This window comes from Panthera leo, chromosome A1 (assembly GCF_018350215.1).
Source record: "Panthera leo isolate Ple1 chromosome A1, P.leo_Ple1_pat1.1, whole genome shotgun sequence".
Taxonomy (NCBI): Eukaryota; Metazoa; Chordata; class Mammalia; order Carnivora; family Felidae; genus Panthera; species Panthera leo.
Genome location: NC_056679.1, coordinates 44501901 through 44514193, shown reverse-complemented (window position 1 = coordinate 44514193; position 12293 = coordinate 44501901). Strand labels below are relative to the sequence as shown.

The window sequence follows — 12293 nt, the reverse complement described above, 5'->3', positions numbered from 1 at the left end:
TACAAAGGAGTAAGGCAAAAGGAATTAATCAAACACATTAACAATGCATTTCCGGTCTTTGTTACTCTTCAATTTGTTTTTGTTCTATTTTGTTTGGGTTTTTTTTTTTTTTTCTCTCTCTCTCTCTGATCTGCTTGCTGTCTGATTAATTAATGATTATACCAGACATCATCAAAGAAATAGTCTTCTCCACAAAACTAGACTGTAATAGTTTTTAAAAGTGTAGAATAATGTTATTCTCTAAAAGAAACTTGAGAAACAGTGTTTTTAAAACAGAAATGCTCAATGTATGCTTCTAAAATCTTACCGGAAATACCATTTAGTTTCATGATCATCTATCACATGATGGCATTCACGGTTCAAGTTATAATATTAAGAAAATACAATAATTTTTTATTTCATCAATTTTTGTAAGTGAGTTATAATGTAAAAACAACAACAACAACAACAAAAGATATGCACAAGCACAAACTCAAACTTACACACATTACTCTCTTTGGTCACGAGGGTAGAGAAATTGGAACCTAATCTGAAAGACTACTTTTTTGTTACAGTGCTGAAAGCCTCTGTGCTTTTGTCAAGGGCTGATATCAATGCTTGTGGTTTGTATCCCATCTTTATTGCCATTGAAATTTCACTACTTCAGTGACCCCTTTTATATTTTATATTATTAATTTGTTCCGTATCGGATCATTGGTATTAACTCATGTAGATTTGTTGTTTCGCATATATTAAACAAAACTCCTCACATTCCTACCTACGGTTTCAATTCTGTTTCCTTTTCAAGCAAAATATGTAATTATTATTTATAGTTGTAATAAATCTAATTATTAATAATCATCATTCCCTCTTCAATCCACTGTAATCAATCCTTTGAACAATTTAAAATCACCGCAAACCTCCATGCTGTAATATTCTGCCTATCTCATTTGTTTCTATCTTATACTTGGCTTCCCAGTGACGTTTGACAGAATTGATCTGGCCACTCTTACCCAATTGTTATTCCTAATTTTTTTGTACTCCGTGATGTTGCAATGCCCCAGGACACCATGTGCTCTGCATAAAGAATAATATTTACTTCTGTACTTTTAAATACTTTATAGGAGTCAATTGTAAGTTCCAAATTTATATATTTAGCTCTAAACTTTTCCTGAGAGATAGATTCAAATACCTGGTTAACTACTTGATATCTCTAATTAGATATCCAAGAGCCATCCAAAACTTCACATATTGGAAGAATTGAAGATCCCAAGACTTTCTCCCTGCTCCCCTACTCTCAGTAAATAGCACTACCAACCATCTAGTTGCTTAGGCTTAAATTCTAGCATCACTTTTAATTCTTAACTTTGCATTGCATTTAATATTCAGTTCTTTAGGAAGTCCTTTTTGACTGTATTCTAAACTATATCCTTAGTCTGTTGGTTTTTTTTTTTTTTTTTTTTTTTGGCCTCGCTACAGCCCCATCCTAAAATAAGCCACCACCATCCTTCTCCTGCACAATTGGAATAGTATCCTACCTGTTACTCGAACTTTTATGCTTAACTATGGCAGTAATTTCCAACAACAGAACTCTTGAAGTGTGAATGCATTAATCTCAAATTTAAGATTTATACTCTTAGGACAAAATGCTAATATCCTTGCCCTGCAAAGTCTACATCGTCTATTTCATGATTACAAACTCCCTGACCTAATCTCTCCCCAGCACTTAGTATACTCTAGGTACACTGATATTCCTTCTGTTTCTGGCACAGGTCAAGTTTATTTCTTCTATAGCATATCTGTGCCAGCTGATGCTGGGGGCTAGAAGCAGTGGCTTGCCAGTGGAAGAGGATGGTGATGATAGGAATATCTTCTCAGGTGCGAGCAATGAAAGGGGAGGCATAGTTTGTAGATTATTAAAGACAATAATAAAATGGCCAAAAGTCAGCCCACTTTTGTTATTACTAGACCTTGACAATTCTTTAAAATGCCATTAATAACATACTCCTACCTGCTGGGATGAACTGCCCACCACACCCCTTTTCTGAACGTCTACTGCCTAGAAGATGTTTACATTCATCATAGCATGGCTGACTCTTTCTAATTAATCACATGCCACATCAAGTGTGTCCTGTTCTTAGCACTTTCACCTACTATTTTCTTGAGTTTTAATCTGTTTTTATCTCTTTCCTTGTAAATATATTTTCCAGAAAACCAGACTTGAAGCTCTTGTTCACAAAATTCCTGGCATAATAAGTACTCAAAAAGTATTCATCAAGTCAACAAATGAAAACATTTTCTAGGTCTTAGGAATCGTAGTTTCATTTAACCGTATGTTGATATGTGACTTATCTGAAATGAGAGAGAAATCTACAATAGTGTGTTATGATGGAGCTAACAGTGGGTACTAAGGATGAAGTCATAAAGAGCACATTGATTCAGACTTTCCTGAAAATCCTTTATTGAATGGACAATAGGAAAGCAAATTAAATAGGATATGCTCCCTCATCTCTTTGCTTTATTAGATATATCCATAGAACATAAATTCATTAGAATTCCTCTGATTTAATGATACATTTAAAAATAAGTTGGCTATAAGAAAAAAATGTCCCATTTTCATTGCTAGCATAATATATCAGAAAACAAAGTCCATTCCATGGGGAAAAAAACCCCTTGAACTTCAGTTAGTTCATAAGCATTTTTGTACATATTAAATAATATACATAACATTTACCAAGAGGCCACACAGTGTGAGAACAATTATTTTCCTCAATTAAACATTAAAGAAGAATTTCATTTTCTATTCATGCCTATTTTATATAACAATGATAAAATTAAAGGACATAATAATTTGTAAGAGGACTAACAAAAATTGTGGAATGTTTGGAATGAAGCAAAAGCCATTTAAATCATTAAAATATTTCTAGCTATTTTAATTTAGGATTTAGGGAACTCAGTTAACTCATGAAGCTACTTTAATATTTTAGTAACTGAAGTTTATAGAAATAAAATCTGAAGATTAAAATAGGATCCTTAGACTAAAGAATACTCTTAATTTGGGGGCAAATATCATAGGTAAAGCTATAGTAGAGGAAATTACCTTGATCCAATTATAAGATTATTTTATTTTGATCAGTAATTTATTTGAGATATAGATAAAATACATATTGTTCCTGCATCCCCTGTCCACACTGCTATTTTTATAAAATATTTTTGCTTATTACTCTTTGAGGAAAAGCAAGGCAGCCTGTGTGGCTGAAACAGAGTCATCCAGGGAGTGAGTTGTTGGAGGAATTTAGAGAAGGTGAGGATCGAAATCATTGAATGACTTGTAAGCAATTGCAAGGACTTTGGTACTTCCTTTGAGTGTGATGGAAGCCATTGCAGAGTTTTAAGCAGAAAAGAAATTTATCTCATGTACACAGTTGAATGGACTATCTAGTTGCTGTGTAGAGAGTATACTACAGGGAAACAAGAGTAGAAAATGGAAACCAGTTAGGAGGTGATAGCAATAGCAGAGGTGAATATTTGAGAAGTCACATAAGAGTAATAAGGTAGTAACAATGAAGATAGTGAGAAGTGTTCTCATTCTAGTTATATTTGTAAGTACAGCTGTTTATATGGGAGAATAAGAGATAAGAGAGGAATCAGAAATGATCCCAGGTTTTTTGGCTTGAGCCCCAATGAGGAAGGATATTATGGAATACTGACTTTAAGATTTCTATTAAGCCTTTAAGTGGAAATGTTGAATAGGCAGTTGAATGCATCATTTAGGTGTTGTGGAGGTACACTGGGAGATATAAATTAGGAAACCGTTGGCATATAGATATAATTTAAAGCCATGATATGAGATAGTATTACCTAAGAAGTCAGAATAGATAAATAAGTACAGAGAACTCAGAATCACGTTCTGGGCATCGAAACATTACAAAATTAGAGATAGAAAGAACCTGGTAACTGAAATCAAGACACTAGTCAAATAGTATATAAACCAAGGGAGCTTGCTGGCAGAAATTTCATAAAATAAACCATCAGAGAGGACTGAGTGATAACCTGTACCAAATGCTGCTGAGAGATCAAATAGAACGATGTACGTTAATTGATTTTTAAGGATATGAAAGTCATTGGTAACTTTGACAAGATTAATTTCTGTGGAATAGAGCTAAGCAAATGTGGGAAAACTAGCATTTAAAATAGTAAATACATAGGATGTTTAAAACTGCAAAATTGAACCAAAAAAATAGTCTGTAAGTGGCTGGGTTTATCAGCCAGGATTCAATGAAGAGAAACAAAAACAAAGTGAAATTTTAACATGGAAAATTTATTTAAAAAATCACTAAGTATAACAAGGATTTGGAGTAAGGAAGCGTTAGAAACTAAAAAGCTAAAGGAACTCTAAAGAATATAGAAATAGCAGATTTCTGAGGTATACTTCAGAGACATTGCTGTTTTAGGTCTAGACCACTACAATAAAGTGAATATCACAGTAAAGTGAGTCCAATGAATTTGTTGGTTTCCCAGTGTATATAAAAGTTATGTTTACATTTATAAAAGTATAGCCCATTAAATGTGCAATTATGTCGAAGAAAAACAATGTACATACTTATTTTAGAAAAAACTTTACTACTAAAAAAATGATAACCTTCATTTGAGCTTTCAGTGAGTCGTGTTCTTTTTGATGGTAGAGAGTCTTGCCTCCATGTTGATAGCTGCTGACTGATCAGGGTGGTAGTTGCTGAAGGCTGGGGTGACTGGGGCAATTTCTTGAAACAAGACAACAATGAAGTTTACTGTATTGATTGACGTTCCCTTTCACAAATGATTTCTCTGCAGCAAGCAATGATGCCTGATAGCATTTTACTCACAGAGATTTCTTTCAAAACTGGAGTCAATCCTCTGAAACCCTGCCACTGCTTTATCAACAAAGTTAATGTAATATTCCAAATTCTTTATTTTAATAGTCTCCACAGCATCTTCACCAGGAGTAGATTCCATCTCAAGAAACCACTTTGTTCATCCATAAGAAGCAACCACTCATCCATTCAAGTTTTATTGTGACCTTTCAGAAATTCAGTCACATCTTCAGGCTCTACTTCTAGTTCTAGTTCTATTGCTATTTCTACCACATCTTTAGTTACTTCCTCCAGTGAAGTCTTAAACCTTTAATTTGTAATAAACACAATATCTGCAAAGCACGGTAAATCAAAGTCCTATAAAACAAGGTATTCTTGTATAAGGAGCAGCTACTTACTGCCTTGGGGCTGAGACAGAACACCCACGGAAGCACCCCACCTGAGATTCAGACCTCCTTGAAGACAGTGCAGCCATGGCTAACTAAATGGCAGACAAGTCATTGTGGTGTAGCAGTGGTAGAATTTTCTAGAAATCTGTCCTTTAGAACTTACTAGAAGTCTTCCCCCTAGGTATCCCAAAAGAGACACCCTGCTACAAAATCACCTGGGGAGACTTCTGGGATAATTTTTTCCGTTCTCCTGGCCATCATGCTCTGCAGGAGGCAAGCACTAGAGAAACTGCATTCATTGCAGAAATCCGGTGAATAGGCATACTCAAACCAGGAAGCAAAATCTTTCTCCCTAGTGTCTCTCCAGTGTCCTCTACTGACAATGCTTACCATAGTGCTAGCTGGCAAAGAAAAAAAAAAAAAAAAAAAACCTTAACGGGCCATTTCATCATCCATTTTCACAAAACAGTTGAAAAAGATCATTTTGGAGCTGAGGGTCAATAAATTGATAAAGAAAACAAACAAAATATATTGATAAACACCAAACTGAAGGAATCAGGCATGTTTACATACTCACAGGTGTGATTCTGAAGACAGGAAATTTGATGATGTAAGACAGAGGGAAGAACTGTTGTAATATTTTATCTAAATGTGCTAGGGTAGGTAGGATTTCATGCATAAGTGGGTAGATTGACTTTAGAAAAGAGGATTGGAAATTATCTATGTAAACAGGAGAAAAGCAAAAACATGTGCATGCAAGTTTTGGTAGTTGAGTAGATGCAGTGGTATAAATGAGTGTTTATTTGATATTTTTGAGTTCAACATTAATTCAGTGTTTGTTCATGGAAAGTTTAATTTCATTGGACCTCAGTTTTCACTTCAGGACAAGAAGATAGAAATATTTTTTTCTGTCAGTAACATTGTGTGAATGAAATTAATTTTTTTTCCCTAAGAATTGATGCCTACTCAATAAATACTTGACAGTTTTATGGAGAATTAAGATATGTATGTCTTTCCATCTGAAAAAAAATAATTTTTACAATGCTTGAAACCTCTCATGAGCCTTTCAGTCATTGAATATGTATTAAAAGAAAGCAGACAAACAAACAAACAAAAAAACTTAAAGAACTTTTTGCTCATCAAATAAATGGCCTTTAGTGAAATATAGATTCCTTCCACTGGAGTCATTTTTTCCTGAGAGTCATCATTCACAGCTTTTAAATGACAAAAATCCTATGACTTAAAAAAATAGATAAACTGTTTAAAATTACTTTGCAAGCTTGTATCATTTAAATCATTCCTAAGAGGAAAGGAAGCAAACTATATACTGTGTGAATGAATCACAAGTGAATTGAATTTTATCACACAAGTATTGAAATGACTATGACTGTAATTTTAATTTCCAAGAGTATCAAATAAATAAAATAGTTTATTATTATAATGACTCTGAAAATGGAAAAAATACCCCCAAGAGAAGAGCAATTTAACATTAATGACTATCCAGAGAATCAGGCAAAAGCACTCTTTTCCATTCTAATTAGATGGCAAATACTTATAGGTCACCCAGAATATAAGTTGTTACTTTAATAATATTCAAAAAGTAACAGTGCACTGCTAATGTTAAAAAATGGTAAATACTTATATATTATTTTGCATAACTATTCGGAATTTTTTGGAGTGATGTTATTTTTTTCAAAATACAAAGATAAATTATCTTAGAATAATCTTATTGGTGCTGAGTACCATGCAATTTCATATTCCAACCCCATTAAGAAAATGGTGCACATGTTAATTTAATATTTCCCACAAATACATCAAATTTTCCAATTCAAGACTCCTGATAAATTAGAGAAAAGTTTATTTACTTTCCATATATTCAATTTTTTTATTTAAATTTTTTTTAACGTTTATTTATTTTTGAGACAGAGAGAGACACAGCATGAACGGGGGAGGGGCAGAGAGAGAGGGAGACACAGAATCGGAAGCAGGCTCCAGGCTCTGAGCCATCAGCCCAGAGCCGGACTCGGGGCTCGAACTCGCGGACCGTGAGATCGTGACCTGAGCTGAAGTCGGATGCTTAACCGACTGAGCCACCCAGGCGCCCCCATATATTCAATTTTAAGTTAATGAAAACAATTAAGAGTTTGCTATTATCAGTAATTTTTGTTAGTCTTCTATAGTTAACCCCATCAAGTAGAACTCATTAAGTGGGTATATTACTTTTCTCTTTTTTTTCTTTTTAACCTGAACAATAATTGGTGAAACTGTGTGATTTTTTTTAAATTTTGTTAATTTGTAGTTTACTCTAATATCTCTTACCCACACTATTGTCTTCCTTATCAAGCCAATTCAGATCAGTTTAGAATTTATATTTCCATAATCACCAGGGAAAATATGTGAATGATCACACAATGCCATACTAAAATGTGTATCTACCTTACTTTCACAGAATTTTTCGGGGGGAGGAAAGACCTTCAAAACCAGCCCCCTAATATTTTGCAAGTAGAAATTCAGGCTGTGAGAATTAAAGCAGACTACTTTAGATATTTTAAATTTAAAAACTCACAGAGGCATGTGCAATGGAACTTAGGAATTCTAATTATCAAAACAATTTTTTCCACCTATGAGAACAAGCTTTCAGACAAAAAAAATATTTTAACTTTTACTTAGCATTTAGCAGTTTTTGAGGTATTAACTGTCATCATGACACCTAGAGCAGAAAAGACAACATAGATCCTGAACATTTCAATTTTTCCTGTTATATCTGAAGTAGAAAGTTAGATAATTTTAACTACAAAGTCTAATTTTATTGTAATTCAAAGGAAACATTTTCCTGAATGAATAACTAATATAGAATTTGATTTCACGTATGGGGCGCTAGGGTTGCTCAGTCAGAACACCGTGTGACTCTTGATCCAGGGTTGGGAGATCTAACCTAACCATGTCAGGTTTAGAGATTACTTTTAAAAAATCTTTACAAAAATAAATAAAAAATTTAAAAAATAGAATACTCAGGCATACTTCTGAACACTTATTTTTTCACCAAAGAAATTTTATCTTTATTTGGCATGGAATAATGACTTAATAAATAGATGTTTAAAGAATCAAAATTCAATTGTTGATTTTAAAGCAAAATATTTATTTTTCTTTTGAAGAACATTTAAAAAATAAATATTGTGTTAACTGAAAAATAGCTTTTAAAAATAAGTATTATATAAATCATGTTCTGTTATTAATCTCTTTCCTGATGTAGTTTGCATATTATGTTTCTCATTTTCCTGGTGTGAAAAAAAGGTCTCATGAACCATGAGATCATGTCCTGAGGAGAGATCAAGAGTCAGATGCTCAACCGACTGAGCCACCCAGGTGTCCCTGGGTGGTTATTATTTTTTAAAGTTTTGGAATTCTTAATGGCAAAGGTTAATGAACAATAGATTTTCATTTAGAGTAAATTATCCCAAGTTATAAACACAAATTATAAAATGTGTTTATAATTTAAAAAATTGGCACATTTTTATGAGTCTCTCTGCCACAAAGTAGCTTGCAAAATTTGCTTTGCTGAGCTGGAAAAGCAGCATATTCAGTGAATTCAATAAGCTGACCTATAAAGACCTGGAAATAGAGTCATAAATAATAATGAGTGTGTTATTCTCAATTCAGTCAGCTATAGGGGTTTTCCAAACCATTAAACAACTTCCCAATTTGCTACAAATCAGCATAAGTGTTCTACTCTTTTCAAAAAGAAGCTAGAATAAAAGATGGCAAGTATATGGTAAGAATTTAGGGAGTGATGAATATTTAATCGAAAGGAACACATGAAATCTAGTTTCAGTGAGTCGTCACTCATAATATTCAGCTATTATAAAAATAAAAGATGAGATTTTATCCTGAACATTAGATTTGACCTCATCCTAATATTTGTGCTAATGCTCATTATTTTCTGTGTATGCTAAAATATATGTAGAATTGGGCACATACATAAGTTATGCCTGAAATATAAAGATTTAGTTGAATGGTAAATACACACTTCATCTGATTGGTCAAATTTTTTTTAAGTTTAAATACTTATTTTGAGAGAGAGAGAGAGACTGGGAGAGACAGAATCCCAGACTCTGCGTTGTAAGCACAGAGCTTGATGCGGGGTTCAAGTCCACAAACTGTGAGAGCATGGCCTGATCTCAGATCAAGAGTCAGATGCTTAACCAACTGGGCCACCCAGGCACCCCGTGATTGATCAATTTTTTAGGAGACAGGAATGGCATCTTGTCCTGATGTCATGTCCAGAAACAAGGACTAGATATGTGTTAGATCTTCAAATAAATTCCTTATTAACAGCTATTGTCTTCATGTGTCACCAAATTTTGGAATTTTTTGTTTTTATTTTGATTTTGTGTGTGTGTGTGTGTGTGTGTGTGTGTGTGTATGTTGTTTGTGTGTTTGTTTTGTTTTTTGGTAAATGTGATTCTTTAAAAATGTTCTAAACCTTTTCTTTCCATGTATATTTTCAATAACTTTAGATTAGTCTTTTTTTTTCTTTTTTGCAGTGGACTCAATGATAATTGTCCAACTCTAGTGACATCTTTCCCCATCTGTATCTGCTCTTCACAATGCCTCCAGGGTGAATTTTTCAAAACACATATTCATTTTATTGATATGTTGATATGTTGATTAACAGTAAATCATATACACATACAACAGGGAAAACAGCAAAGATCTAAACTGCTACCATTAATAAAACACCAGAATCAATCATTCAGTGATAATCAGTCTAGAAATCTCTTCACTTATTCATTCACTCACTCACTCATTTCATGAAGACTTTCTAAGTGCCGCCTGTATGGAGTGGTGTTGACTCAAACAGACTGCTCTTTACTCTAATGCAGCCACATTTTAACAAGAAGTGGAGGACAGAATGAAGGGTTGGCAACAACCATCAAATGAACTATGCCTTCCTTAAACCTCAGATGGTGAAAATAATTATGAATTAAAGTAAACAAGACAAGGTGAGAGAGTGCTTGGGGTTGCCAATTTAGGTAGGCCAGAGAAGTCCTTTATGAGAAAGTGACTTTGAGCAGAGACAAAAAAATAAATGAGGGAAAAACCAAATCGATATCAGACAAAAGAGTGTTCCAGGAAGAAGGAACAGCAATGAGGCCAAGGTAAATAGAATTCTTTGGACAAGGTAGCAGGTGTGTGGAAGATGAGGTCAGAAGTGTTCAGGAAATAGGTAATACAGGGCTTAGATGGTCATAAGGAGTTTAGCTTTTATGTCAATTACTATGGAAAGTCACTGAGGGATTTTGAACAGAGAAGACACATGCTCTGTTGTTTCTTCTTATTTTTTATTATGGAAAAATTCAAATGTATTCAAAAGTAGAGAGTAACTCTATCTTAAAAGGATCATTCTAGCTAGTGTATGAAAAATAAACTATATGATGGTGCAATAGCTAAGATCCCAGCAGGAGATAAAATTTACCAAAAATGGTTCATATGAAGAGATGTTAATGAAGGCACTACTTACAGAGATGTGGCCAGTGTTTAGAAAATGCACAAAGTAGGTTGAGGACTCAGGGCCCCTGAACCAAGGTGATAATGGAGAAAACCATATTACTTACTTCAGAAATATCAGAACTATAACAGAGTGGCTGCCCTACTTGAGCTGTAGTCATAAAAGGACATCACTATAGCCATGTTTTGCAGGGAATAGGGAAGAAAACACTCATCTTTATTTCCACCATCTAACTTTATGCTTGTAAGTCCCATTGGCTGGACTTGGCCAAAAGCAATTCAGCAACAGAGCCATGTGATGTAGTTCCAGAATGTTTAGCCTCTCAAGGAACTAAACTGGACAGAGAACAGTGCAAATTGAATGACAGGGAAACAAATGAAAACAATCAGCACTAAAAGGACAGACTGGAAGCAGATACACTAGTTAGGAGGTTTTACAATAGTCCAGGGAGGATGTTAGCTTGTCCCAAAGTTGTAAATATATTCTAGAATATCTTGAAGGTTAAACTAAAAGTATGTCCAGTGGATTTGATGTGTTAAGTGAGAGAAAAAAAGGATTCATAAGGACATTCGATTATATGATTACATAAGCATAATCTGATTATACTATTACATGGCTTTATATATAAAGATGGAAGTTTGGGTGGATGGATGGATGGATGGAGATTAAAATATATAAAGATATAAGAGAAAGAAAGATTTTACTAAGAATAGAGTCTCAGGACGCCTGGGTGGTTCAATCATTTAAGTGTATGACTTCGGCTCAGGCCATGATCTCATGGTTCATGAGTTCAAGCCCCACATCGGGCTCTGTGCTGACAGCTCAGATCCTGGAGCCTGCCTCAGATTCTGTGTCTCCCTCTCTTTTTCTGCCCCTCCCCCACTCACGTGTGTGCACTCACTCTCTCAAAAATAAATAAAAACATTTAAAAAAATAAAAAGAATCTCAATGAATAGCATATTTTGAATAAATATCATTAGTCTGGATTCTGCTTGACTTCCTTTTATTCCTTTGAACCTCTGACCTTTTTCTTGAAATATCGTTTATTCTTTTCTGTGCCTGGCAAACAGGTACTTGTCTTTATTGATTCAATTTAAAGAAGACACTCTGTTGTAAGTATTTATTTATCACATAATACTTGGTTAAGCATGCCTTCCTATTTCCTAGAGTACTTTGTCCATATTTCTTGTACCATTTGACCATCTTCACCCATTTCACCCACCACCTGCCCCCTGCCTCTAGCAACTACTAATCTGTTCTCTGCAACTATGAGTTTGGGGTGTGTGTGTGTGTGTGTGTGTGTATGTGTATTAGAAGATCCCACATATAAGTAAAATAATATAGTATTTGTCTTTGTCTTTGTGACTCATTTCATTTATCATAATGCCCTTCCTAAGGTCCATCCATGTTGTCACAAATGGCAGGATTTCCTTCTTTCATAGGGATGAATAATAATCCTACATATATACATATCACATTTTCTTTATCCATCCATCCATCCCTCAATGGACACTTAGGTTGTTTCCATGTCTCAGCTATTGTAAATAATGCTAATGCTGTGAG

The 12293-nt window shown here is 34.1% G+C and overlaps 1 protein-coding gene across 2 annotated transcripts in view; it reads left to right on the top strand.

Moving 5' to 3' along the window:
* KLHL1 (kelch like family member 1) overlaps window positions 1-12293 on the top strand; it is a 353595-nt gene that overhangs the window by 213608 nt on the left and 127694 nt on the right. The gene's annotated exons all lie outside the window — the stretch shown is intronic.